Source organism: Acipenser ruthenus, unplaced genomic scaffold, assembly GCF_902713425.1.
Source record: "Acipenser ruthenus unplaced genomic scaffold, fAciRut3.2 maternal haplotype, whole genome shotgun sequence".
Lineage (NCBI taxonomy): Eukaryota > Metazoa > Chordata > Actinopteri > Acipenseriformes > Acipenseridae > Acipenser > Acipenser ruthenus.
Genome location: NW_026708231.1, coordinates 1 through 22036, shown reverse-complemented (window position 1 = coordinate 22036; position 22036 = coordinate 1). Strand labels below are relative to the sequence as shown.

Here is a 22036-nt window from a genome sequence, read left to right as displayed (position 1 = left end):
GAAAAAAAAGGCTAACAGAAGACGGTTTCGCTCCGTCGACCTCTGGGTTATAAGGCTCAGCACGCTTCCGCTGCGCCACTCTGATACAGCTGCTTCTCGAATGAAACACCCATTAATAAAATAAAATAAATCAATCAATTCTCAGTGCAACTTTTTGACGCAGTCTGCTGCTGGACTCACAGAGAGCGGAGAAGACCGCAACAAAAAAACGAACAAGCACATGTTTCCACCCGGTTTCGAACCGGGGACCTTTCGCGTGTTAGGCGAACGTGATAACCACTACACTATGGAAACTTTCACATGTACATTGTTACATTCAGCTGGGCTTTAAGTGAAGACTGCCTTGCACTGCAGGATCCAAAATGGGTAATCGGCACTGTATGCTTAGAGCGCAACACACGGATCGTTTGTTAAGCAACATGTTTCCATAGTGTAGTGGTTATCACGTTCGCCTCACACGCGAAAGGTCCCCGGTTCGAAACCGGGTGGAAACACAGCACGGCATCTTTTTTTCACTGTATGTATTTATTCTCCCCAGGTAAACAGCCACCCAGACCAGAACGATGTATTTGTAGTGTGCATGGTGCATTGTCAATGCAAGTCTGACTGTATATTAAACGGAGTGAGAATGCACTCTGCAACGTTTTGGCTTCGACTGCTGCTTGACTCACAGAAACGACAATGTTGATACTCTGACTCTTCTTCTTAAAATGCATGTTAAAATGCGGAATGTTTTCAAATTCCATGAATTCGCAGGTCTGTACAGAACAAGACGACTATCTGGTCTCACAAAATGTTGCTGGTTCTCGTAGAACAAAGAAGAGTTTGATCAACTATGTCATTCATGCCGACAAAGCTCAGGAGGGCGATCGTTAGGTTGAATATCTAAATTTCCCGGGTTATATCCCGAGTTTCGACAGATGTCAGTTTATTCATATACCTACAGAATCACAGGTACAAATATTGCAGTTAAAGTTTATGCTTTTCAAATCCGTGCACGAAAGGGGGTGCCCAAATCAGAATGAAAGTCACGGGGGGAGTAATCAAAACATCGCAAAAGAAAAATACACTGCATTAAACAAATCATTTGGAGCGGTCTAAAATGAGCAATCCAGGTTCGATTCATTGTTTTGCCCTTTCGATGGCAGCAGTGTAAAAAAATGACCTGCACATTTCTCTGCTGGCTTCGGGTAGCAAACAAGAAGCAGCGATTTCCCATATGATCTAGTGGTTACGATTCCCGTTTTTTCACCCAGGTGACCAGGGTTCAACTCCCTGTATGCGAATTCATTTATTTACTTGTGGAGGTAATTGTCAGATAAAAGGATTGAAAAATGAAACCCCACATTGTAGGATGGGGAGACTTATAACTAGTGACCATTATATAAAAAAAATAAATAACGTTTGCTTATGTTAGATGCAAGAGAGCGAGACAGATAGATTTGCATCTTGGTATCCCATCACTCCTATGTGCACCAAAGCAATGACGGTCTACACTTCAGTTCATATATAATCGGAATAAAAAAGTGGACTCTGTTGCATTGTGAGGCTGCAGTGTCGATAACATAAACCTCTACGTTTGAGGGATCATTTAACTGTACTGTATTATATCGCAGTAACTTGCCCACCGGCAAGTCAAATGTCTTTGCTGTAGGGGGTAGCATTTAGTTATCCCAAGTTCTGTAGCTTTGCGCAGTGGCAGTATCATAGCCCATGAGGTTTGTCCGAGGCGTGATTATTGCTAGTTGAAAACTTTAACCAATACCCCGCCGTGGTGACTTGAAATATAGTCGCCGCTGGCAATTTTTGACAGTCTCACAGAGTCTGCTATCATGTAGTTGAAAGAACAGAACAAATGTTGACGCTTTGACATTCTGGGTTTGGTTTTGTATTCTACTGATTGGGCACAACATTTGAGTTGATCTTTTTACTCTTTATAACATACAAGTGTATTTACAAGGTTAGGGGCCGTTTCTCCTGTTGTGTCAATTATATTACTATGCAGCTGGCAGGCATTCGGAACGCGCACGCTAACAACGCGTCATCTTTCATTTTACAAAACACGGGGCATTCGACACGGAGAAAACCTTCTAGACAAATACTAAAAGAGCTAAACATCAATTTGCCTCCCCAGCCATGTTAATAGATATCTGGCTTTTTTGCAGTAGCATTAAAGTTGTGGTGACACACGAAAAAGAAACACGGAAATCTGTTTTGGGGTTGGGGAGTTAACCTACCAAACAATTTACGCACATGAATATATCATGAAAACAGCCATGCATGGAGGTCATGGGAACTCTCCGTTCTATTGCTTTCCTTTCTCCCAGATATATCATGCACATTATGTAACTTCTCTTCAAAGGCAATTTTAGTATTCAGACTGTAGTTGCAAAAATAATACAATATCTTTTGACTAGAGTTCATCTTTTAAAAACAACTACTTTGCCAACAGAAGAAAAAAAAGGCTAACAGAAGACGGTTTCGCTCCGTCGACCTCTGGGTTATAAGGCTCAGCACGCTTCCGCTGCGCCACTCTGATACAGCTGCTTCTCGAATGAAACACCCATTAATAAAATAAAATAAATCAATCAATTCTCAGTGCAACTTTTTGACGCAGTCTGCTGCTGGACTCACAGAGAGCGGAGAAGACCGCAACAAAAAAACGAACAAGCACATGTTTCCACCCGGTTTCGAACCGGGGACCTTTCGCGTGTTAGGCGAACGTGATAACCACTACACTATGGAAACTTTCACATGTACATTGTTACATTCAGCTGGGCTTTAAGTGAAGACTGCCTTGCACTGCAGGATCCAAAATGGGTAATCGGCACTGTATGCTTAGAGCGCAACACACGGATCGTTTGTTAAGCAACATGTTTCCATAGTGTAGTGGTTATCACGTTCGCCTCACACGCGAAAGGTCCCCGGTTCGAAACCGGGTGGAAACACAGCACGGCATCTTTTTTTCACTGTATGTATTTATTCTCCCCAGGTAAACAGCCACCCAGACCAGAACGATGTATTTGTAGTGTGCATGGTGCATTGTCAATGCAAGTCTGACTGTATATTAAACGGAGTGAGAATGCACTCTGCAACGTTTTGGCTTCGACTGCTGCTTGACTCACAGAAACGACAATGTTGATACTCTGACTCTTCTTCTTAAAATGCATGTTAAAATGCGGAATGTTTTCAAATTCCATGAATTCGCAGGTCTGTACAGAACAAGACGACTATCTGGTCTCACAAAATGTTGCTGGTTCTCGTAGAACAAAGAAGAGTTTGATCAACTATGTCATTCATGCCGACAAAGCTCAGGAGGGCGATCGTTAGGTTGAATATCTAAATTTCCCGGGTTATATCCCGAGTTTCGACAGATGTCAGTTTATTCATATACCTACAGAATCACAGGTACAAATATTGCAGTTAAAGTTTATGCTTTTCAAATCCGTGCACGAAAGGGGGTGCCCAAATCAGAATGAAAGTCACGGGGGGAGTAATCAAAACATCGCAAAAGAAAAATACACTGCATTAAACAAATCATTTGGAGCGGTCTAAAATGAGCAATCCAGGTTCGATTCATTGTTTTGCCCTTTCGATGGCAGCAGTGTAAAAAAATGACCTGCACATTTCTCTGCTGGCTTCGGGTAGCAAACAAGAAGCAGTGATTTCCCATATGATCTAGTGGTTACGATTCCCGTTTTTTCACCCAGGTGACCAGGGTTCAACTCCCTGTATGCGAATTCATTTATTTACTTGTGGAGGTAATTGTCAGATAAAAGGATTGAAAAATGAAACCCCACATTGTAGGATGGGGAGACTTATAACTAGTGACCATTATATAAAAAAAATAAATAACGTTTGCTTATGTTAGATGCAAGAGAGCGAGACAGATAGATTTGCATCTTGGTATCCCATCACTCCTATGTGCACCAAAGCAATGACGGTCTACACTTCAGTTCATATATAATCGGAATAAAAAAGTGGACTCTGTTGCATTGTGAGGCTGCAGTGTCGATAACATAAACCTCTACGTTTGAGGGATCATTTAACTGTACTGTATTATATCGCAGTAACTTGCCCACCGGCAAGTCAAATGTCTTTGCTGTAGGGGGTAGCATTTAGTTATCCCAAGTTCTGTAGCTTTGCGCAGTGGCAGTATCATAGCCCATGAGGTTTGTCCGAGGCGTGATTATTGCTAGTTGAAAACTTTAACCAATACCCCGCCGTGGTGACTTGAAATATAGTCGCCGCTGGCAATTTTTGACAGTCTCACAGAGTCTGCTATCATGTAGTTGAAAGAACAGAACAAATGTTGACGCTTTGACATTCTGGGTTTGGTTTTGTATTCTACTGATTGGGCACAACATTTGAGTTGATCTTTTTACTCTTTATAACATACAAGGTTAGGGGCCGTTTCTCCTGTTGTGTCAATTATATTACTATGCAGCTGGCAGGCATTCGGAACGCGCACGCTAACAACGCGTCATCTTTCATTTTACAAAACACGGGGCATTCGACACGGAGAAAACCTTCTAGACAAATACTAAAAGAGCTAAACATCAATTTGCCTCCCCAGCCATGTTAATAGATATCTGGCTTTTTTGCAGTAGCATTAAAGTTGTGGTGACACACGAAAAAGAAACATGGAAATCTGTTTTGGGGTTGGGGAGTTAACCTACCAAACAATTTACGCACATGAATATATCATGAAAACAGCCATGCATGGAGGTCATGGGAACTCTCCGTTCTATTGCTTTCCTTTCTCCCAGATATATCATGCACATTATGTAACTTCTCTTCAAAGGCAATTTTAGTATTCAGACTGTAGTTGCAAAAATAATACAATATCTTTTGACTAGAGTTCATCTTTTAAAAACAACTACTTTGCCAACAGAAGAAAAAAAAAGGCTAACAGAAGACGGTTTCGCTCCGTCGACCTCTGGGTTATAAGGCTCAGCACGCTTCCGCTGCGCCACTCTGATACAGCTGCTTCTCGAATGAAACACCCATTAATAAAATAAAATAAATCAATCAATTCTCAGTGCAACTTTTTGACGCAGTCTGCTGCTGGACTCACAGAGAGCGGAGAAGACCGCAACAAAAAAACGAACAAGCACATGTTTCCACCCGGTTTCGAACCGGGGACCTTTCGCGTGTTAGGCGAACGTGATAACCACTACACTATGGAAACTTTCACATGTACATTGTTACATTCAGCTGGGCTTTAAGTGAAGACTGCCTTGCACTGCAGGATCCAAAATGGGTAATCGGCACTGTATGCTTAGAGCGCAACACACGGATCGTTTGTTAAGCAACATGTTTCCATAGTGTAGTGGTTATCACGTTCGCCTCACACGCGAAAGGTCCCCGGTTCGAAACCGGGTGGAAACACAGCACGGCATCTTTTTTTCACTGTATGTATTTATTCTCCCCAGGTAAACAGCCACCCAGACCAGAACGATGTATTTGTAGTGTGCATGGTGCATTGTCAATGCAAGTCTGACTGTATATTAAACGGAGTGAGAATGCACTCTGCAACGTTTTGGCTTCGACTGCTGCTTGACTCACAGAAACGACAATGTTGATACTCTGACTCTTCTTCTTAAAATGCATGTTAAAATGCGGAATGTTTTCAAATTCCATGAATTCGCAGGTCTGTACAGAACAAGACGACTATCTGGTCTCACAAAATGTTGCTGGTTCTCGTAGAACAAAGAAGAGTTTGATCAACTATGTCATTCATGCCGACAAAGCTCAGGAGGGCGATCGTTAGGTTGAATATCTAAATTTCCCGGGTTATATCCCGAGTTTCGACAGATGTCAGTTTATTCATATACCTACAGAATCACAGGTACAAATATTGCAGTTAAAGTTTATGCTTTTCAAATCCGTGCACGAAAGGGGGTGCCCAAATCAGAATGAAAGTCACGGGGGGAGTAATCAAAACATCGCAAAAGAAAAATACACTGCATTAAACAAATCATTTGGAGCGGTCTAAAATGAGCAATCCAGGTTCGATTCATTGTTTTGCCCTTTCGATGGCAGCAGTGTAAAAAAATGACCTGCACATTTCTCTGCTGGCTTCGGGTAGCAAACAAGAAGCAGTGATTTCCCATATGATCTAGTGGTTACGATTCCCGTTTTTTCACCCAGGTGACCAGGGTTCAACTCCCTGTATGCGAATTCATTTATTTACTTGTGGAGGTAATTGTCAGATAAAAGGATTGAAAAATGAAACCCCACATTGTAGGATGGGGAGACTTATAACTAGTGACCATTATATAAAAAAAATAAATAACGTTTGCTTATGTTAGATGCAAGAGAGCGAGACAGATAGATTTGCATCTTGGTATCCCATCACTCCTATGTGCACCAAAGCAATGACGGTCTACACTTCAGTTCATATATAATCGGAATAAAAAAGTGGACTCTGTTGCATTGTGAGGCTGCAGTGTCGATAACATAAACCTCTACGTTTGAGGGATCATTTAACTGTACTGTATTATATCGCAGTAACTTGCCCACCGGCAAGTCAAATGTCTTTGCTGTAGGGGGTAGCATTTAGTTATCCCAAGTTCTGTAGCTTTGCGCAGTGGCAGTATCATAGCCCATGAGGTTTGTCCGAGGCGTGATTATTGCTAGTTGAAAACTTTAACCAATACCCCGCCGTGGTGACTTGAAATATAGTCGCCGCTGGCAATTTTTGACAGTCTCACAGAGTCTGCTATCATGTAGTTGAAAAAACAGAACAAATGTTGACGCTTTGACATTCTGGGTTTGGTTTTGTATTCTACTGATTGGGCACAACATTTGAGTTGATCTTTTTACTCTTTATAACATACAAGTGTATTTACAAGGTTAGGGGCCGTTTCTCCTGTTGTGTCAATTATATTACTATGCAGCTGGCAGGCATTCGGAACGCGCACGCTAACAACGCGTCATCTTTCATTTTACAAAACACGGGGCATTCGACACGGAGAAAACCTTCTAGACAAATACTAAAAGAGCTAAACATCAATTTGCCTCCCCAGCCATGTTAATAGATATCTGGCTTTTTTGCAGTAGCATTAAAGTTGTGGTGACACACGAAAAAGAAACATGGAAATCTGTTTTGGGGTTGGGGAGTTAACCTACCAAACAATTTACGCACATGAATATATCATGAAAACAGCCATGCATGGAGGTCATGGGAACTCTCCGTTCTATTGCTTTCCTTTCTCCCAGATATATCATGCACATTATGTAACTTCTCTTCAAAGGCAATTTTAGTATTCAGACTGTAGTTGCAAAAATAATACAATATCTTTTGACTAGAGTTCATCTTTTAAAAACAACTACTTTGCCAACAGAAGAAAAAAAAGGCTAACAGAAGACGGTTTCGCTCCGTCGACCTCTGGGTTATAAGGCTCAGCACGCTTCCGCTGCGCCACTCTGATACAGCTGCTTCTCGAATGAAACACCCATTAATAAAATAAAATAAATCAATCAATTCTCAGTGCAACTTTTTGACGCAGTCTGCTGCTGGACTCACAGAGAGCGGAGAAGACCGCAACAAAAAAACGAACAAGCACATGTTTCCACCCGGTTTCGAACCGGGAACCTTTCGCGTGTTAGGCGAACGTGATAACCACTACACTATGGAAACTTTCACATGTACATTGTTACATTCAGCTGGGCTTTAAGTGAAGACTGCCTTGCACTGCAGGATCCAAAATGGGTAATCGGCACTGTATGCTTAGAGCGCAACACACGGATCGTTTGTTAAGCAACATGTTTCCATAGTGTAGTGGTTATCACGTTCGCCTCACACGCGAAAGGTCCCCGGTTCGAAACCGGGTGGAAACACAGCACGGCATCTTTTTTTCACTGTATGTATTTATTCTCCCCAGGTAAACAGCCACCCAGACCAGAACGATGTATTTGTAGTGTGCATGGTGCATTGTCAATGCAAGTCTGACTGTATATTAAACGGAGTGAGAATGCACTCTGCAACGTTTTGGCTTCGACTGCTGCTTGACTCACAGAAACGACAATGTTGATACTCTGACTCTTCTTCTTAAAATGCATGTTAAAATGCGGAATGTTTTCAAATTCCATGAATTCGCAGGTCTGTACAGAACAAGACGACTATCTGGTCTCACAAAATGTTGCTGGTTCTCGTAGAACAAAGAAGAGTTTGATCAACTATGTCATTCATGCCGACAAAGCTCAGGAGGGCGATCGTTAGGTTGAATATCTAAATTTCCCGGGTTATATCCCGAGTTTCGACAGATGTCAGTTTATTCATATACCTACAGAATCACAGGTACAAATATTGCAGTTAAAGTTTATGCTTTTCAAATCCGTGCACGAAAGGGGGTGCCCAAATCAGAATGAAAGTCACGGGGGGAGTAATCAAAACATCGCAAAAGAAAAATACACTGCATTAAACAAATCATTTGGAGCGGTCTAAAATGAGCAATCCAGGTTCGATTCATTGTTTTGCCCTTTCGATGGCAGCAGTGTAAAAAAATGACCTGCACATTTCTCTGCTGGCTTCGGGTAGCAAACAAGAAGCAGCGATTTCCCATATGATCTAGTGGTTACGATTCCCGTTTTTTCACCCAGGTGACCAGGGTTCAACTCCCTGTATGCGAATTCATTTATTTACTTGTGGAGGTAATTGTCAGATAAAAGGATTGAAAAATGAAACCCCACATTGTAGGATGGGGAGACTTATAACTAGTGACCATTATATAAAAAAAATAAATAACGTTTGCTTATGTTAGATGCAAGAGAGCGAGACAGATAGATTTGCATCTTGGTATCCCATCACTCCTATGTGCACCAAAGCAATGACGGTCTACACTTCAGTTCATATATAATCGGAATAAAAAAGTGGACTCTGTTGCATTGTGAGGCTGCAGTGTCGATAACATAAACCTCTACGTTTGAGGGATCATTTAACTGTACTGTATTATATCGCAGTAACTTGCCCACCGGCAAGTCAAATGTCTTTGCTGTAGGGGGTAGCATTTAGTTATCCCAAGTTCTGTAGCTTTGCGCAGTGGCAGTATCATAGCCCATGAGGTTTGTCCGAGGCGTGATTATTGCTAGTTGAAAACTTTAACCAATACCCCGCCGTGGTGACTTGAAATATAGTCGCCGCTGGCAATTTTTGACAGTCTCACAGAGTCTGCTATCATGTAGTTGAAAGAACAGAACAAATGTTGACGCTTTGACATTCTGGGTTTGGTTTTGTATTCTACTGATTGGGCACAACATTTGAGTTGATCTTTTTACTCTTTATAACATACAAGTGTATTTACAAGGTTAGGGGCCGTTTCTCCTGTTGTGTCAATTATATTACTATGCAGCTGGCAGGCATTCGGAACGCGCACGCTAACAACGCGTCATCTTTCATTTTACAAAACACGGGGCATTCGACACGGAGAAAACCTTCTAGACAAATACTAAAAGAGCTAAACATCAATTTGCCTCCCCAGCCATGTTAATAGATATCTGGCTTTTTTGCAGTAGCATTAAAGTTGTGGTGACACACGAAAAAGAAACACGGAAATCTGTTTTGGGGTTGGGGAGTTAACCTACCAAACAATTTACGCACATGAATATATCATGAAAACAGCCATGCATGGAGGTCATGGGAACTCTCCGTTCTATTGCTTTCCTTTCTCCCAGATATATCATGCACATTATGTAACTTCTCTTCAAAGGCAATTTTAGTATTCAGACTGTAGTTGCAAAAATAATACAATATCTTTTGACTAGAGTTCATCTTTTAAAAACAACTACTTTGCCAACAGAAGAAAAAAAAGGCTAACAGAAGACGGTTTCGCTCCGTCGACCTCTGGGTTATAAGGCTCAGCACGCTTCCGCTGCGCCACTCTGATACAGCTGCTTCTCGAATGAAACACCCATTAATAAAATAAAATAAATCAATCAATTCTCAGTGCAACTTTTTGACGCAGTCTGCTGCTGGACTCACAGAGAGCGGAGAAGACCGCAACAAAAAAACGAACAAGCACATGTTTCCACCCGGTTTCGAACCGGGGACCTTTCGCGTGTTAGGCGAACGTGATAACCACTACACTATGGAAACTTTCACATGTACATTGTTACATTCAGCTGGGCTTTAAGTGAAGACTGCCTTGCACTGCAGGATCCAAAATGGGTAATCGGCACTGTATGCTTAGAGCGCAACACACGGATCGTTTGTTAAGCAACATGTTTCCATAGTGTAGTGGTTATCACGTTCGCCTCACACGCGAAAGGTCCCCGGTTCGAAACCGGGTGGAAACACAGCACGGCATCTTTTTTTCACTGTATGTATTTATTCTCCCCAGGTAAACAGCCACCCAGACCAGAACGATGTATTTGTAGTGTGCATGGTGCATTGTCAATGCAAGTCTGACTGTATATTAAACGGAGTGAGAATGCACTCTGCAACGTTTTGGCTTCGACTGCTGCTTGACTCACAGAAACGACAATGTTGATACTCTGACTCTTCTTCTTAAAATGCATGTTAAAATGCGGAATGTTTTCAAATTCCATGAATTCGCAGGTCTGTACAGAACAAGACGACTATCTGGTCTCACAAAATGTTGCTGGTTCTCGTAGAACAAAGAAGAGTTTGATCAACTATGTCATTCATGCCGACAAAGCTCAGGAGGGCGATCGTTAGGTTGAATATCTAAATTTCCCGGGTTATATCCCGAGTTTCGACAGATGTCAGTTTATTCATATACCTACAGAATCACAGGTACAAATATTGCAGTTAAAGTTTATGCTTTTCAAATCCGTGCACGAAAGGGGGTGCCCAAATCAGAATGAAAGTCACGGGGGGAGTAATCAAAACATCGCAAAAGAAAAATACACTGCATTAAACAAATCATTTGGAGCGGTCTAAAATGAGCAATCCAGGTTCGATTCATTGTTTTGCCCTTTCGATGGCAGCAGTGTAAAAAAATGACCTGCACATTTCTCTGCTGGCTTCGGGTAGCAAACAAGAAGCAGCGATTTCCCATATGATCTAGTGGTTACGATTCCCGTTTTTTCACCCAGGTGACCAGGGTTCAACTCCCTGTATGCGAATTCATTTATTTACTTGTGGAGGTAATTGTCAGATAAAAGGATTGAAAAATGAAACCCCACATTGTAGGATGGGGAGACTTATAACTAGTGACCATTATATAAAAAAAATAAATAACGTTTGCTTATGTTAGATGCAAGAGAGCGAGACAGATAGATTTGCATCTTGGTATCCCATCACTCCTATGTGCACCAAAGCAATGACGGTCTACACTTCAGTTCATATATAATCGGAATAAAAAAGTGGACTCTGTTGCATTGTGAGGCTGCAGTGTCGATAACATAAACCTCTACGTTTGAGGGATCATTTAACTGTACTGTATTATATCGCAGTAACTTGCCCACCGGCAAGTCAAATGTCTTTGCTGTAGGGGGTAGCATTTAGTTATCCCAAGTTCTGTAGCTTTGCGCAGTGGCAGTATCATAGCCCATGAGGTTTGTCCGAGGCGTGATTATTGCTAGTTGAAAACTTTAACCAATACCCCGCCGTGGTGACTTGAAATATAGTCGCCGCTGGCAATTTTTGACAGTCTCACAGAGTCTGCTATCATGTAGTTGAAAGAACAGAACAAATGTTGACGCTTTGACATTCTGGGTTTGGTTTTGTATTCTACTGATTGGGCACAACATTTGAGTTGATCTTTTTACTCTTTATAACATGCAAGTGTATTTACAAGGTTAGGGGCCGTTTCTCCTGTTGTGTCAATTATATTACTATGCAGCTGGCAGGCATTCGGAACGCGCACGCTAACAACGCGTCATCTTTCATTTTACAAAACACGGGGCATTCGACACGGAGAAAACCTTCTAGACAAATACTAAAAGAGCTAAACATCAATTTGCCTCCCCAGCCATGTTAATAGATATCTGGCTTTTTTGCAGTAGCATTAAAGTTGTGGTGACACACGAAAAAGAAACACGGAAATCTGTTTTGGGGTTGGGGAGTTAACCTACCAAACAATTTACGCACATGAATATATCATGAAAACAGCCATGCATGGAGGTCATGGGAACTCTCCGTTCTATTGCTTTCCTTTCTCCCAGATATATCATGCACATTATGTAACTTCTCTTCAAAGGCAATTTTAGTATTCAGACTGTAGTTGCAAAAATAATACAATATCTTTTGACTAGAGTTCATCTTTTAAAAACAACTACTTTGCCAACAGAAGAAAAAAAAGGCTAACAGAAGACGGTTTCGCTCCGTCGACCTCTGGGTTATAAGGCTCAGCACGCTTCCGCTGCGCCACTCTGATACAGCTGCTTCTCGAATGAAACACCCATTAATAAAATAAAATAAATCAATCAATTCTCAGTGCAACTTTTTGACGCAGTCTGCTGCTGGACTCACAGAGAGCGGAGAAGACCGCAACAAAAAAACGAACAAGCACATGTTTCCACCCGGTTTCGAACCGGGGACCTTTCGCGTGTTAGGCGAACGTGATAACCACTACACTATGGAAACTTTCACATGTACATTGTTACATTCAGCTGGGCTTTAAGTGAAGACTGCCTTGCACTGCAGGATCCAAAATGGGTAATCGGCACTGTATGCTTAGAGCGCAACACACGGATCGTTTGTTAAGCAACATGTTTCCATAGTGTAGTGGTTATCACGTTCGCCTCACACGCGAAAGGTCCCCGGTTCGAAACCGGGTGGAAACACAGCACGGCATCTTTTTTTCACTGTATGTATTTATTCTCCCCAGGTAAACAGCCACCCAGACCAGAACGATGTATTTGTAGTGTGCATGGTGCATTGTCAATGCAAGTCTGACTGTATATTAAACGGAGTGAGAATGCACTCTGCAACGTTTTGGCTTCGACTGCTGCTTGACTCACAGAAACGACAATGTTGATACTCTGACTCTTCTTCTTAAAATGCATGTTAAAATGCGGAATGTTTTCAAATTCCATGAATTCGCAGGTCTGTACAGAACAAGACGACTATCTGGTCTCACAAAATGTTGCTGGTTCTCGTAGAACAAAGAAGAGTTTGATCAACTATGTCATTCATGCCGACAAAGCTCAGGAGGGCGATCGTTAGGTTGAATATCTAAATTTCCCGGGTTATATCCCGAGTTTCGACAGATGTCAGTTTATTCATATACCTACAGAATCACAGGTACAAATATTGCAGTTAAAGTTTATGCTTTTCAAATCCGTGCACGAAAGGGGGTGCCCAAATCAGAATGAAAGTCACGGGGGGAGTAATCAAAACATCGCAAAAGAAAAATACACTGCATTAAACAAATCATTTGGAGCGGTCTAAAATGAGCAATCCAGGTTCGATTCATTGTTTTGCCCTTTCGATGGCAGCAGTGTAAAAAAATGACCTGCACATTTCTCTGCTGGCTTCGGGTAGCAAACAAGAAGCAGCGATTTCCCATATGATCTAGTGGTTACGATTCCCGTTTTTTCACCCAGGTGACCAGGGTTCAACTCCCTGTATGCGAATTCATTTATTTACTTGTGGAGGTAATTGTCAGATAAAAGGATTGAAAAATGAAACCCCACATTGTAGGATGGGGAGACTTGTAACTAGTGACCATTATATAAAAAAAATAAATAACGTTTGCTTATGTTAGATGCAAGAGAGCGAGACAGATAGATTTGCATCTTGGTATCCCATCACTCCTATGTGCACCAAAGCAATGACGGTCTACACTTCAGTTCATATATAATCGGAATAAAAAAGTGGACTCTGTTGCATTGTGAGGCTGCAGTGTCGATAACATAAACCTCTACGTTTGAGGGATCATTTAACTGTACTGTATTATATCGCAGTAACTTGCCCACCGGCAAGTCAAATGTCTTTGCTGTAGGGGGTAGCATTTAGTTATCCCAAGTTCTGTAGCTTTGCGCAGTGGCAGTATCATAGCCCATGAGGTTTGTCCGAGGCGTGATTATTGCTAGTTGAAAACTTTAACCAATACCCCGCCGTGGTGACTTGAAATATAGTCGCCGCTGGCAATTTTTGACAGTCTCACAGAGTCTGCTATCATGTAGTTGAAAGAACAGAACAAATGTTGACGCTTTGACATTCTGGGTTTGGTTTTGTATTCTACTGATTGGGCACAACATTTGAGTTGATCTTTTTACTCTTTATAACATACAAGTGTATTTACAAGGTTAGGGGCCGTTTCTCCTGTTGTGTCAATTATATTACTATGCAGCTGGCAGGCATTCGGAACGCGCACGCTAACAACGCGTCATCTTTCATTTTACAAAACACGGGGCACTCGACACGGAGAAAACCTTCTAGACAAATACTAAAAGAGCTAAACATCAATTTGCCTCCCCAGCCATGTTAATAGATATCTGGCTTTTTTGCAGTAGCATTAAAGTTGTGGTGACACACGAAAAAGAAACACGGAAATCTGTTTTGGGGTTGGGGAGTTAACCTACCAAACAATTTACGCACATGAATATATCATGAAAACAGCCATGCATGGAGGTCATGGGAACTCTCCGTTCTATTGCTTTCCTTTCTCCCAGATATATCATGCACATTATGTAACTTCTCTTCAAAGGCAATTTTAGTATTCAGACTGTAGTTGCAAAAATAATACAATATCTTTTGACTAGAGTTCATCTTTTAAAAACAACTACTTTGCCAACAGAAGAAAAAAAAGGCTAACAGAAGACGGTTTCGCTCCGTCGACCTCTGGGTTATAAGGCTCAGCACGCTTCCGCTGCGCCACTCTGATACAGCTGCTTCTCGAATGAAACACCCATTAATAAAATAAAATAAATCAATCAATTCTCAGTGCAACTTTTTGACGCAGTCTGCTGCTGGACTCACAGAGAGCGGAGAAGACCGCAACAAAAAAACGAACAAGCACATGTTTCCACCCGGTTTCGAACCGGGAACCTTTCGCGTGTTAGGCGAACGTGATAACCACTACACTATGGAAACTTTCACATGTACATTGTTACATTCAGCTGGGCTTTAAGTGAAGACTGCCTTGCACTGCAGGATCCAAAATGGGTAATCGGCACTGTATGCTTAGAGCGCAACACACGGATCGTTTGTTAAGCAACATGTTTCCATAGTGTAGTGGTTATCACGTTCGCCTCACACGCGAAAGGTCCCCGGTTCGAAACCGGGTGGAAACACAGCACGGCATCTTTTTTTCACTGTATGTATTTATTCTCCCCAGGTAAACAGCCACCCAGACCAGAACGATGTATTTGTAGTGTGCATGGTGCATTGTCAATGCAAGTCTGACTGTATATTAAACGGAGTGAGAATGCACTCTGCAACGTTTTGGCTTCGACTGCTGCTTGACTCACAGAAACGACAATGTTGATACTCTGACTCTTCTTCTTAAAATGCATGTTAAAATGCGGAATGTTTTCAAATTCCATGAATTCGCAGGTCTGTACAGAACAAGACGACTATCTGGTCTCACAAAATGTTGCTGGTTCTCGTAGAACAAAGAAGAGTTTGATCAACTATGTCATTCATGCCGACAAAGCTCAGGAGGGCGATCGTTAGGTTGAATATCTAAATTTCCCGGGTTATATCCCGAGTTTCGACAGATGTCAGTTTATTCATATACCTACAGAATCACAGGTACAAATATTGCAGTTAAAGTTTATGCTTTTCAAATCCGTGCACGAAAGGGGGTGCCCAAATCAGAATGAAAGTCACGGGGGGAGTAATCAAAACATCGCAAAAGAAAAATACACTGCATTAAACAAATCATTTGGAGCGGTCTAAAATGAGCAATCCAGGTTCGATTCATTGTTTTGCCCTTTCGATGGCAGCAGTGTAAAAAAATGACCTGCACATTTCTCTGCTGGCTTCGGGTAGCAAACAAGAAGCAGTGATTTCCCATATGATCTAGTGGTTACGATTCCCGTTTTTTCACCCAGGTGACCAGGGTTCAACTCCCTGTATGCGAATTCATTTATTTACTTGTGGAGGTAATTGTCAGATAAAAGGATTGAAAAATGAAACCCCACATTGTAGGATGGGGAGACTTATAACTAGTGACCATTATATAAAAAAAATAAATAACGTTTGCTTATGTTAGATGCAAGAGAGCGAGACAGATAGATTTGCATCTTGGTATCCCATCACTCCTATGTGCACCAAAGCAATGACGGTCTACACTTCAGTTCATATATAATCGGAATAAAAAAGTGGACTCTGTTGCATTGTGAGGCTGCAGTGTCGATAACATAAACCTCTACGTTTGAGGGATCATTTAACTGTACTGTATTATATCGCAGTAACTTGCCCACCGGCAAGTCAAATGTCTTTGCTGTAGGGGGTAGCATTTAGTTATCCCAAGTTCTGTAGCTTTGCGCAGTGGCAGTATCATAGCCCATGAGGTTTGTCCGAGGCGTGATTATTGCTAGTTGAAAACTTTAACCAATACCCCGCCGTGGTGACTTGAAATATAGTCGCCGCTGGCAATTTTTGACAGTCTCACAGAGTCTGCTATCATGTAGTTGAAAGAACAGAACAAATGTTGACGCTTTGACATTCTGGGTTTGGTTTTGTATTCTACTGATTGGGCACAACATTTGAGTTGATCTTTTTACTCTTTATAACATACAAGTGTATTTACAAGGTTAGGGGCCGTTTCTCCTGTTGTGTCAATTATATTACTATGCAGCTGGCAGGCATTCGGAACGCGCACGCTAACAACGCGTCATCTTTCATTTTACAAAACACGGGGCATTCGACACGGAGAAAACCTTCTAGACAAATACTAAAAGAGCTAAACATCAATTTGCCTCCCCAGCCATGTTAATAGATATCTGGCTTTTTTGCAGTAGCATTAAAGTTGTGGTGACACACGAAAAAGAAACATGGAAATCTGTTTTGGGGTTGGGGAGTTAACCTACCAAACAATTTACGCACATGAATATATCATGAAAACAGCCATGCATGGAGGTCATGGGAACTCTCCGTTCTATTGCTTTCCTTTCTCCCAGATATATCATGCACATTATGTAACTTCTCTTCAAAGGCAATTTTAGTATTCAGACTGTAGTTGCAAAAATAATACAATATCTTTTGACTAGAGTTCATCTTTTAAAAACAACTACTTTGCCAACAGAAGAAAAAAAAAGGCTAACAGAAGACGGTTTCGCTCCGTCGACCTCTGGGTTATAAGGCTCAGCACGCTTCCGCTGCGCCACTCTGATACAGCTGCTTCTCGAATGAAACACCCATTAATAAAATAAAATAAATCAATCAATTCTCAGTGCAACTTTTTGACGCAGTCTGCTGCTGGACTCACAGAGAGCGGAGAAGACCGCAACAAAAAAACGAACAAGCACATGTTTCCACCCGGTTTCGAACCGGGGACCTTTCGCGTGTTAGGCGAACGTGATAACCACTACACTATGGAAACTTTCACATGTACATTGTTACATTCAGCTGGGCTTTAAGTGAAGACTGCCTTGCACTGCAGGATCCAAAATGGGTAATCGGCACTGTATGCTTAGAGCGCAACACACGGATCGTTTGTTAAGCAACATGTTTCCATAGTGTAGTGGTTATCACGTTCGCCTCACACGCGAAAGGTCCCCGGTTCGAAACCGGGTGGAAACACAGCACGGCATCTTTTTTTCACTGTATGTATTTATTCTCCCCAGGTAAACAGCCACCCAGACCAGAACGATGTATTTGTAGTGTGCATGGTGCATTGTCAATGCAAGTCTGACTGTATATTAAACGGAGTGAGAATGCACTCTGCAACGTTTTGGCTTCGACTGCTGCTTGACTCACAGAAACGACAATGTTGATACTCTGACTCTTCTTCTTAAAATGCATGTTAAAATGCGGAATGTTTTCAAATTCCATGAATTCGCAGGTCTGTACAGAACAAGACGACTATCTGGTCTCACAAAATGTTGCTGGTTCTCGTAGAACAAAGAAGAGTTTGATCAACTATGTCATTCATGCCGACAAAGCTCAGGAGGGCGATCGTTAGGTTGAATATCTAAATTTCCCGGGTTATATCCCGAGTTTCGACAGATGTCAGTTTATTCATATACCTACAGAATCACAGGTACAAATATTGCAGTTAAAGTTTATGCTTTTCAAATCCGTGCACGAAAGGGGGTGCCCAAATCAGAATGAAAGTCACGGGGGGAGTAATCAAAACATCGCAAAAGAAAAATACACTGCATTAAACAAATCATTTGGAGCGGTCTAAAATGAGCAATCCAGGTTCGATTCATTGTTTTGCCCTTTCGATGGCAGCAGTGTAAAAAAATGACCTGCACATTTCTCTGCTGGCTTCGGGTAGCAAACAAGAAGCAGTGATTTCCCATATGATCTAGTGGTTACGATTCCCGTTTTTTCACCCAGGTGACCAGGGTTCAACTCCCTGTATGCGAATTCATTTATTTACTTGTGGAGGTAATTGTCAGATAAAAGGATTGAAAAATGAAACCCCACATTGTAGGATGGGGAGACTTATAACTAGTGACCATTATATAAAAAAAATAAATAACGTTTGCTTATGTTAGATGCAAGAGAGCGAGACAGATAGATTTGCATCTTGGTATCCCATCACTCCTATGTGCACCAAAGCAATGACGGTCTACACTTCAGTTCATATATAATCGGAATAAAAAAGTGGACTCTGTTGCATTGTGAGGCTGCAGTGTCGATAACATAAACCTCTACGTTTGAGGGATCATTTAACTGTACTGTATTATATCGCAGTAACTTGCCCACCGGCAAGTCAAATGTCTTTGCTGTAGGGGGTAGCATTTAGTTATCCCAAGTTCTGTAGCTTTGCGCAGTGGCAGTATCATAGCCCATGAGGTTTGTCCGAGGCGTGATTATTGCTAGTTGAAAACTTTAACCAATACCCCGCCGTGGTGACTTGAAATATAGTCGCCGCTGGCAATTTTTGACAGTCTCACAGAGTCTGCTATCATGTAGTTGAAAGAACAGAACAAATGTTGACGCTTTGACATTCTGGGTTTGGTTTTGTATTCTACTGATTGGGCACAACATTTGAGTTGATCTTTTTACTCTTTATAACATACAAGTGTATTTACAAGGTTAGGGGCCGTTTCTCCTGTTGTGTCAATTATATTACTATGCAGCTGGCAGGCATTCGGAACGCGCACGCTAACAACGCGTCATCTTTCATTTTACAAAACACGGGGCACTCGACACGGAGAAAACCTTCTAGACAAATACTAAAAGAGCTAAACATCAATTTGCCTCCCCAGCCATGTTAATAGATATCTGGCTTTTTTGCAGTAGCATTAAAGTTGTGGTGACACACGAAAAAGAAACACGGAAATCTGTTTTGGGGTTGGGGAGTTAACCTACCAAACAATTTACGCACATGAATATATCATGAAAACAGCCATGCATGGAGGTCATGGGAACTCTCCGTTCTATTGCTTTCCTTTCTCCCAGATATATCATGCACATTATGTAACTTCTCTTCAAAGGCAATTTTAGTATTCAGACTGTAGTTGCAAAAATAATACAATATCTTTTGACTAGAGTTCATCTTTTAAAAACAACTACTTTGCCAACAGAAGAAAAAAAAGGCTAACAGAAGACGGTTTCGCTCCGTCGACCTCTGGGTTATAAGGCTCAGCACGCTTCCGCTGCGCCACTCTGATACAGCTGCTTCTCGAATGAAACACCCATTAATAAAATAAAATAAATCAATCAATTCTCAGTGCAACTTTTTGACGCAGTCTGCTGCTGGACTCACAGAGAGCGGAGAAGACCGCAACAAAAAAACGAACAAGCACATGTTTCCACCCGGTTTCGAACCGGGGACCTTTCGCGTGTTAGGCGAACGTGATAACCACTACACTATGGAAACTTTCACATGTACATTGTTACATTCAGCTGGGCTTTAAGTGAAGACTGCCTTGCACTGCAGGATCCAAAATGGGTAATCGGCACTGTATGCTTAGAGCGCAACACACGGATCGTTTGTTAAGCAACATGTTTCCATAGTGTAGTGGTTATCACGTTCGCCTCACACGCGAAAGGTCCCCGGTTCGAAACCGGGTGGAAACACAGCACGGCATCTTTTTTTCACTGTATGTATTTATTCTCCCCAGGTAAACAGCCACCCAGACCAGAACGATGTATTTGTAGTGTGCATGGTGCATTGTCAATGCAAGTCTGACTGTATATTAAACGGAGTGAGAATGCACTCTGCAACGTTTTGGCTTCGACTGCTGCTTGACTCACAGAAACGACAATGTTGATACTCTGACTCTTCTTCTTAAAATGCATGTTAAAATGCGGAATGTTTTCAAATTCCATGAATTCGCAGGTCTGTACAGAACAAGACGACTATCTGGTCTCACAAAATGTTGCTGGTTCTCGTAGAACAAAGAAGAGTTTGATCAACTATGTCATTCATGCCGACAAAGCTCAGGAGGGCGATCGTTAGGTTGAATATCTAAATTTCCCGGGTTATATCCCGAGTTTCGACAGATGTCAGTTTATTCATATACCTACAGAATCACAGGTACAAATATTGCAGTTAAAGTTTATGCTTTTCAAATCCGTGCACGAAAGGGGGTGCCCAAATCAGAATGAAAGTCACGGGGGGAGTAATCAAAACATCGCAAAAGAAAAATACACTGCATTAAACAAATCATTTGGAGCGGTCTAAAATGAGCAATCCAGGTTCGATTCATTGTTTTGCCCTTTCGATGGCAGCAGTGTAAAAAAATGACCTGCACATTTCTCTGCTGGCTTCGGGTAGCAAACAAGAAGCAGCGATTTCCCATATGATCTAGTGGTTACGATTCCCGTTTTTTCACCCAGGTGACCAGGGTTCAACTCCCTGTATGCGAATTCATTTATTTACTTGTGGAGGTAATTGTCAGATAAAAGGATTGAAAAATGAAACCCCACATTGTAGGATGGGGAGACTTATAACTAGTGACCATTATATAAAAAAAATAAATAACGTTTGCTTATGTTAGATGCAAGAGAGCGAGACAGATAGATTTGCATCTTGGTATCCCATCACTCCTATGTGCACCAAAGCAATGACGGTCTACACTTCAGTTCATATATAATCGGAATAAAAAAGTGGACTCTGTTGCATTGTGAGGCTGCAGTGTCGATAACATAAACCTCTACGTTTGAGGGATCATTTAACTGTACTGTATTATATCGCAGTAACTTGCCCACCGGCAAGTCAAATGTCTTTGCTGTAGGGGGTAGCATTTAGTTATCCCAAGTTCTGTAGCTTTGCGCAGTGGCAGTATCATAGCCCATGAGGTTTGTCCGAGGCGTGATTATTGCTAGTTGAAAACTTTAACCAATACCCCGCCGTGGTGACTTGAAATATAGTCGCCGCTGGCAATTTTTGACAGTCTCACAGAGTCTGCTATCATGTAGTTGAAAGAACAGAACAAATGTTGACGCTTTGACATTCTGGGTTTGGTTTTGTATTCTACTGATTGGGCACAACATTTGAGTTGATCTTTTTACTCTTTATAACATACAAGTGTATTTACAAGGTTAGGGGCCGTTTCTCCTGTTGTGTCAATTATATTACTATGCAGCTGGCAGGCATTCGGAACGCGCACGCTAACAACGCGTCATCTTTCATTTTACAAAACACGGGGCACTCGACACGGAGAAAACCTTCTAGACAAATACTAAAAGAGCTAAACATCAATTTGCCTCCCCAGCCATGTTAATAGATATCTGGCTTTTTTGCAGTAGCATTAAAGTTGTGGTGACACACGAAAAAGAAACACGGAAATCTGTTTTGGGGTTGGGGAGTTAACCTACCAAACAATTTACGCACATGAATATATCATGAAAACAGCCATGCATGGAGGTCATGGGAACTCTCCGTTCTATTGCTTTCCTTTCTCCCAGATATATCATGCACATTATGTAACTTCTCTTCAAAGGCAATTTTAGTATTCAGACTGTAGTTGCAAAAATAATACAATATCTTTTGAC

At 41.7% G+C, this 22036-nt stretch overlaps 36 non-coding genes across 36 annotated transcripts; 18 read left to right on the top strand and 18 right to left on the bottom strand.

Annotated features, from left to right (window-relative positions):
* Positions 1-221: 221 nt before the first annotated feature.
* Positions 222-294, bottom strand: trnav-aac (transfer RNA valine (anticodon AAC)). Its single transcript has one exon. It is a non-coding gene; the product is annotated as a tRNA-Val (tRNA).
* A 127-nt stretch (positions 295-421) lies between these two features.
* On the top strand, positions 422-494 carry trnav-cac (transfer RNA valine (anticodon CAC)). The gene has a single exon. It is a non-coding gene; the product is annotated as a tRNA-Val (tRNA).
* A 1190-nt stretch (positions 495-1684) lies between these two features.
* On the top strand, positions 1685-1824 carry LOC131730159 (U4 spliceosomal RNA). Its single transcript, XR_009323920.1, has one exon. It is a non-coding gene; the product is annotated as a U4 spliceosomal RNA (small nuclear RNA).
* A 239-nt stretch (positions 1825-2063) lies between these two features.
* Positions 2064-2120, bottom strand: LOC131730196 (U7 small nuclear RNA). Its single transcript, XR_009323957.1, has one exon. It is a non-coding gene; the product is annotated as a U7 small nuclear RNA (small nuclear RNA).
* A 555-nt stretch (positions 2121-2675) lies between these two features.
* trnav-aac (transfer RNA valine (anticodon AAC)) lies at positions 2676-2748 on the bottom strand. The gene has a single exon. It is a non-coding gene; the product is annotated as a tRNA-Val (tRNA).
* Positions 2749-2875: 127 nt separating this feature from the next.
* trnav-cac (transfer RNA valine (anticodon CAC)) lies at positions 2876-2948 on the top strand. Its single transcript has one exon. It is a non-coding gene; the product is annotated as a tRNA-Val (tRNA).
* Positions 2949-4138: 1190 nt separating this feature from the next.
* Positions 4139-4278, top strand: LOC131730158 (U4 spliceosomal RNA). Its single transcript, XR_009323919.1, has one exon. It is a non-coding gene; the product is annotated as a U4 spliceosomal RNA (small nuclear RNA).
* Positions 4279-4505: 227 nt separating this feature from the next.
* LOC131730195 (U7 small nuclear RNA) lies at positions 4506-4562 on the bottom strand. Its single transcript, XR_009323956.1, has one exon. It is a non-coding gene; the product is annotated as a U7 small nuclear RNA (small nuclear RNA).
* Positions 4563-5118: 556 nt separating this feature from the next.
* On the bottom strand, positions 5119-5191 carry trnav-aac (transfer RNA valine (anticodon AAC)). The gene has a single exon. It is a non-coding gene; the product is annotated as a tRNA-Val (tRNA).
* Positions 5192-5318: 127 nt separating this feature from the next.
* On the top strand, positions 5319-5391 carry trnav-cac (transfer RNA valine (anticodon CAC)). Its single transcript has one exon. It is a non-coding gene; the product is annotated as a tRNA-Val (tRNA).
* A 1190-nt stretch (positions 5392-6581) lies between these two features.
* On the top strand, positions 6582-6721 carry LOC131730148 (U4 spliceosomal RNA). The gene has a single exon (XR_009323909.1). It is a non-coding gene; the product is annotated as a U4 spliceosomal RNA (small nuclear RNA).
* Positions 6722-6960: 239 nt separating this feature from the next.
* On the bottom strand, positions 6961-7017 carry LOC131730194 (U7 small nuclear RNA). The gene has a single exon (XR_009323955.1). It is a non-coding gene; the product is annotated as a U7 small nuclear RNA (small nuclear RNA).
* Positions 7018-7572: 555 nt separating this feature from the next.
* trnav-aac (transfer RNA valine (anticodon AAC)) lies at positions 7573-7645 on the bottom strand. The gene has a single exon. It is a non-coding gene; the product is annotated as a tRNA-Val (tRNA).
* A 127-nt stretch (positions 7646-7772) lies between these two features.
* trnav-cac (transfer RNA valine (anticodon CAC)) lies at positions 7773-7845 on the top strand. Its single transcript has one exon. It is a non-coding gene; the product is annotated as a tRNA-Val (tRNA).
* A 1190-nt stretch (positions 7846-9035) lies between these two features.
* LOC131730137 (U4 spliceosomal RNA) lies at positions 9036-9175 on the top strand. Its single transcript, XR_009323898.1, has one exon. It is a non-coding gene; the product is annotated as a U4 spliceosomal RNA (small nuclear RNA).
* A 239-nt stretch (positions 9176-9414) lies between these two features.
* On the bottom strand, positions 9415-9471 carry LOC131730193 (U7 small nuclear RNA). Its single transcript, XR_009323954.1, has one exon. It is a non-coding gene; the product is annotated as a U7 small nuclear RNA (small nuclear RNA).
* Positions 9472-10026: 555 nt separating this feature from the next.
* On the bottom strand, positions 10027-10099 carry trnav-aac (transfer RNA valine (anticodon AAC)). The gene has a single exon. It is a non-coding gene; the product is annotated as a tRNA-Val (tRNA).
* A 127-nt stretch (positions 10100-10226) lies between these two features.
* trnav-cac (transfer RNA valine (anticodon CAC)) lies at positions 10227-10299 on the top strand. The gene has a single exon. It is a non-coding gene; the product is annotated as a tRNA-Val (tRNA).
* A 1190-nt stretch (positions 10300-11489) lies between these two features.
* Positions 11490-11629, top strand: LOC131730199 (U4 spliceosomal RNA). Its single transcript, XR_009323960.1, has one exon. It is a non-coding gene; the product is annotated as a U4 spliceosomal RNA (small nuclear RNA).
* Positions 11630-11868: 239 nt separating this feature from the next.
* Positions 11869-11925, bottom strand: LOC131730192 (U7 small nuclear RNA). Its single transcript, XR_009323953.1, has one exon. It is a non-coding gene; the product is annotated as a U7 small nuclear RNA (small nuclear RNA).
* Positions 11926-12480: 555 nt separating this feature from the next.
* Positions 12481-12553, bottom strand: trnav-aac (transfer RNA valine (anticodon AAC)). Its single transcript has one exon. It is a non-coding gene; the product is annotated as a tRNA-Val (tRNA).
* A 127-nt stretch (positions 12554-12680) lies between these two features.
* On the top strand, positions 12681-12753 carry trnav-cac (transfer RNA valine (anticodon CAC)). Its single transcript has one exon. It is a non-coding gene; the product is annotated as a tRNA-Val (tRNA).
* A 1190-nt stretch (positions 12754-13943) lies between these two features.
* Positions 13944-14083, top strand: LOC131730188 (U4 spliceosomal RNA). The gene has a single exon (XR_009323949.1). It is a non-coding gene; the product is annotated as a U4 spliceosomal RNA (small nuclear RNA).
* A 239-nt stretch (positions 14084-14322) lies between these two features.
* Positions 14323-14379, bottom strand: LOC131730153 (U7 small nuclear RNA). Its single transcript, XR_009323914.1, has one exon. It is a non-coding gene; the product is annotated as a U7 small nuclear RNA (small nuclear RNA).
* Positions 14380-14934: 555 nt separating this feature from the next.
* Positions 14935-15007, bottom strand: trnav-aac (transfer RNA valine (anticodon AAC)). The gene has a single exon. It is a non-coding gene; the product is annotated as a tRNA-Val (tRNA).
* A 127-nt stretch (positions 15008-15134) lies between these two features.
* trnav-cac (transfer RNA valine (anticodon CAC)) lies at positions 15135-15207 on the top strand. The gene has a single exon. It is a non-coding gene; the product is annotated as a tRNA-Val (tRNA).
* A 1190-nt stretch (positions 15208-16397) lies between these two features.
* LOC131730177 (U4 spliceosomal RNA) lies at positions 16398-16537 on the top strand. The gene has a single exon (XR_009323938.1). It is a non-coding gene; the product is annotated as a U4 spliceosomal RNA (small nuclear RNA).
* A 239-nt stretch (positions 16538-16776) lies between these two features.
* LOC131730191 (U7 small nuclear RNA) lies at positions 16777-16833 on the bottom strand. The gene has a single exon (XR_009323952.1). It is a non-coding gene; the product is annotated as a U7 small nuclear RNA (small nuclear RNA).
* A 556-nt stretch (positions 16834-17389) lies between these two features.
* On the bottom strand, positions 17390-17462 carry trnav-aac (transfer RNA valine (anticodon AAC)). The gene has a single exon. It is a non-coding gene; the product is annotated as a tRNA-Val (tRNA).
* A 127-nt stretch (positions 17463-17589) lies between these two features.
* On the top strand, positions 17590-17662 carry trnav-cac (transfer RNA valine (anticodon CAC)). Its single transcript has one exon. It is a non-coding gene; the product is annotated as a tRNA-Val (tRNA).
* Positions 17663-18852: 1190 nt separating this feature from the next.
* On the top strand, positions 18853-18992 carry LOC131730166 (U4 spliceosomal RNA). The gene has a single exon (XR_009323927.1). It is a non-coding gene; the product is annotated as a U4 spliceosomal RNA (small nuclear RNA).
* Positions 18993-19231: 239 nt separating this feature from the next.
* LOC131730152 (U7 small nuclear RNA) lies at positions 19232-19288 on the bottom strand. The gene has a single exon (XR_009323913.1). It is a non-coding gene; the product is annotated as a U7 small nuclear RNA (small nuclear RNA).
* Positions 19289-19843: 555 nt separating this feature from the next.
* On the bottom strand, positions 19844-19916 carry trnav-aac (transfer RNA valine (anticodon AAC)). Its single transcript has one exon. It is a non-coding gene; the product is annotated as a tRNA-Val (tRNA).
* A 127-nt stretch (positions 19917-20043) lies between these two features.
* trnav-cac (transfer RNA valine (anticodon CAC)) lies at positions 20044-20116 on the top strand. The gene has a single exon. It is a non-coding gene; the product is annotated as a tRNA-Val (tRNA).
* A 1190-nt stretch (positions 20117-21306) lies between these two features.
* Positions 21307-21446, top strand: LOC131730131 (U4 spliceosomal RNA). The gene has a single exon (XR_009323892.1). It is a non-coding gene; the product is annotated as a U4 spliceosomal RNA (small nuclear RNA).
* A 239-nt stretch (positions 21447-21685) lies between these two features.
* On the bottom strand, positions 21686-21742 carry LOC131730151 (U7 small nuclear RNA). The gene has a single exon (XR_009323912.1). It is a non-coding gene; the product is annotated as a U7 small nuclear RNA (small nuclear RNA).
* Positions 21743-22036: the final 294 nt, after the last annotated feature.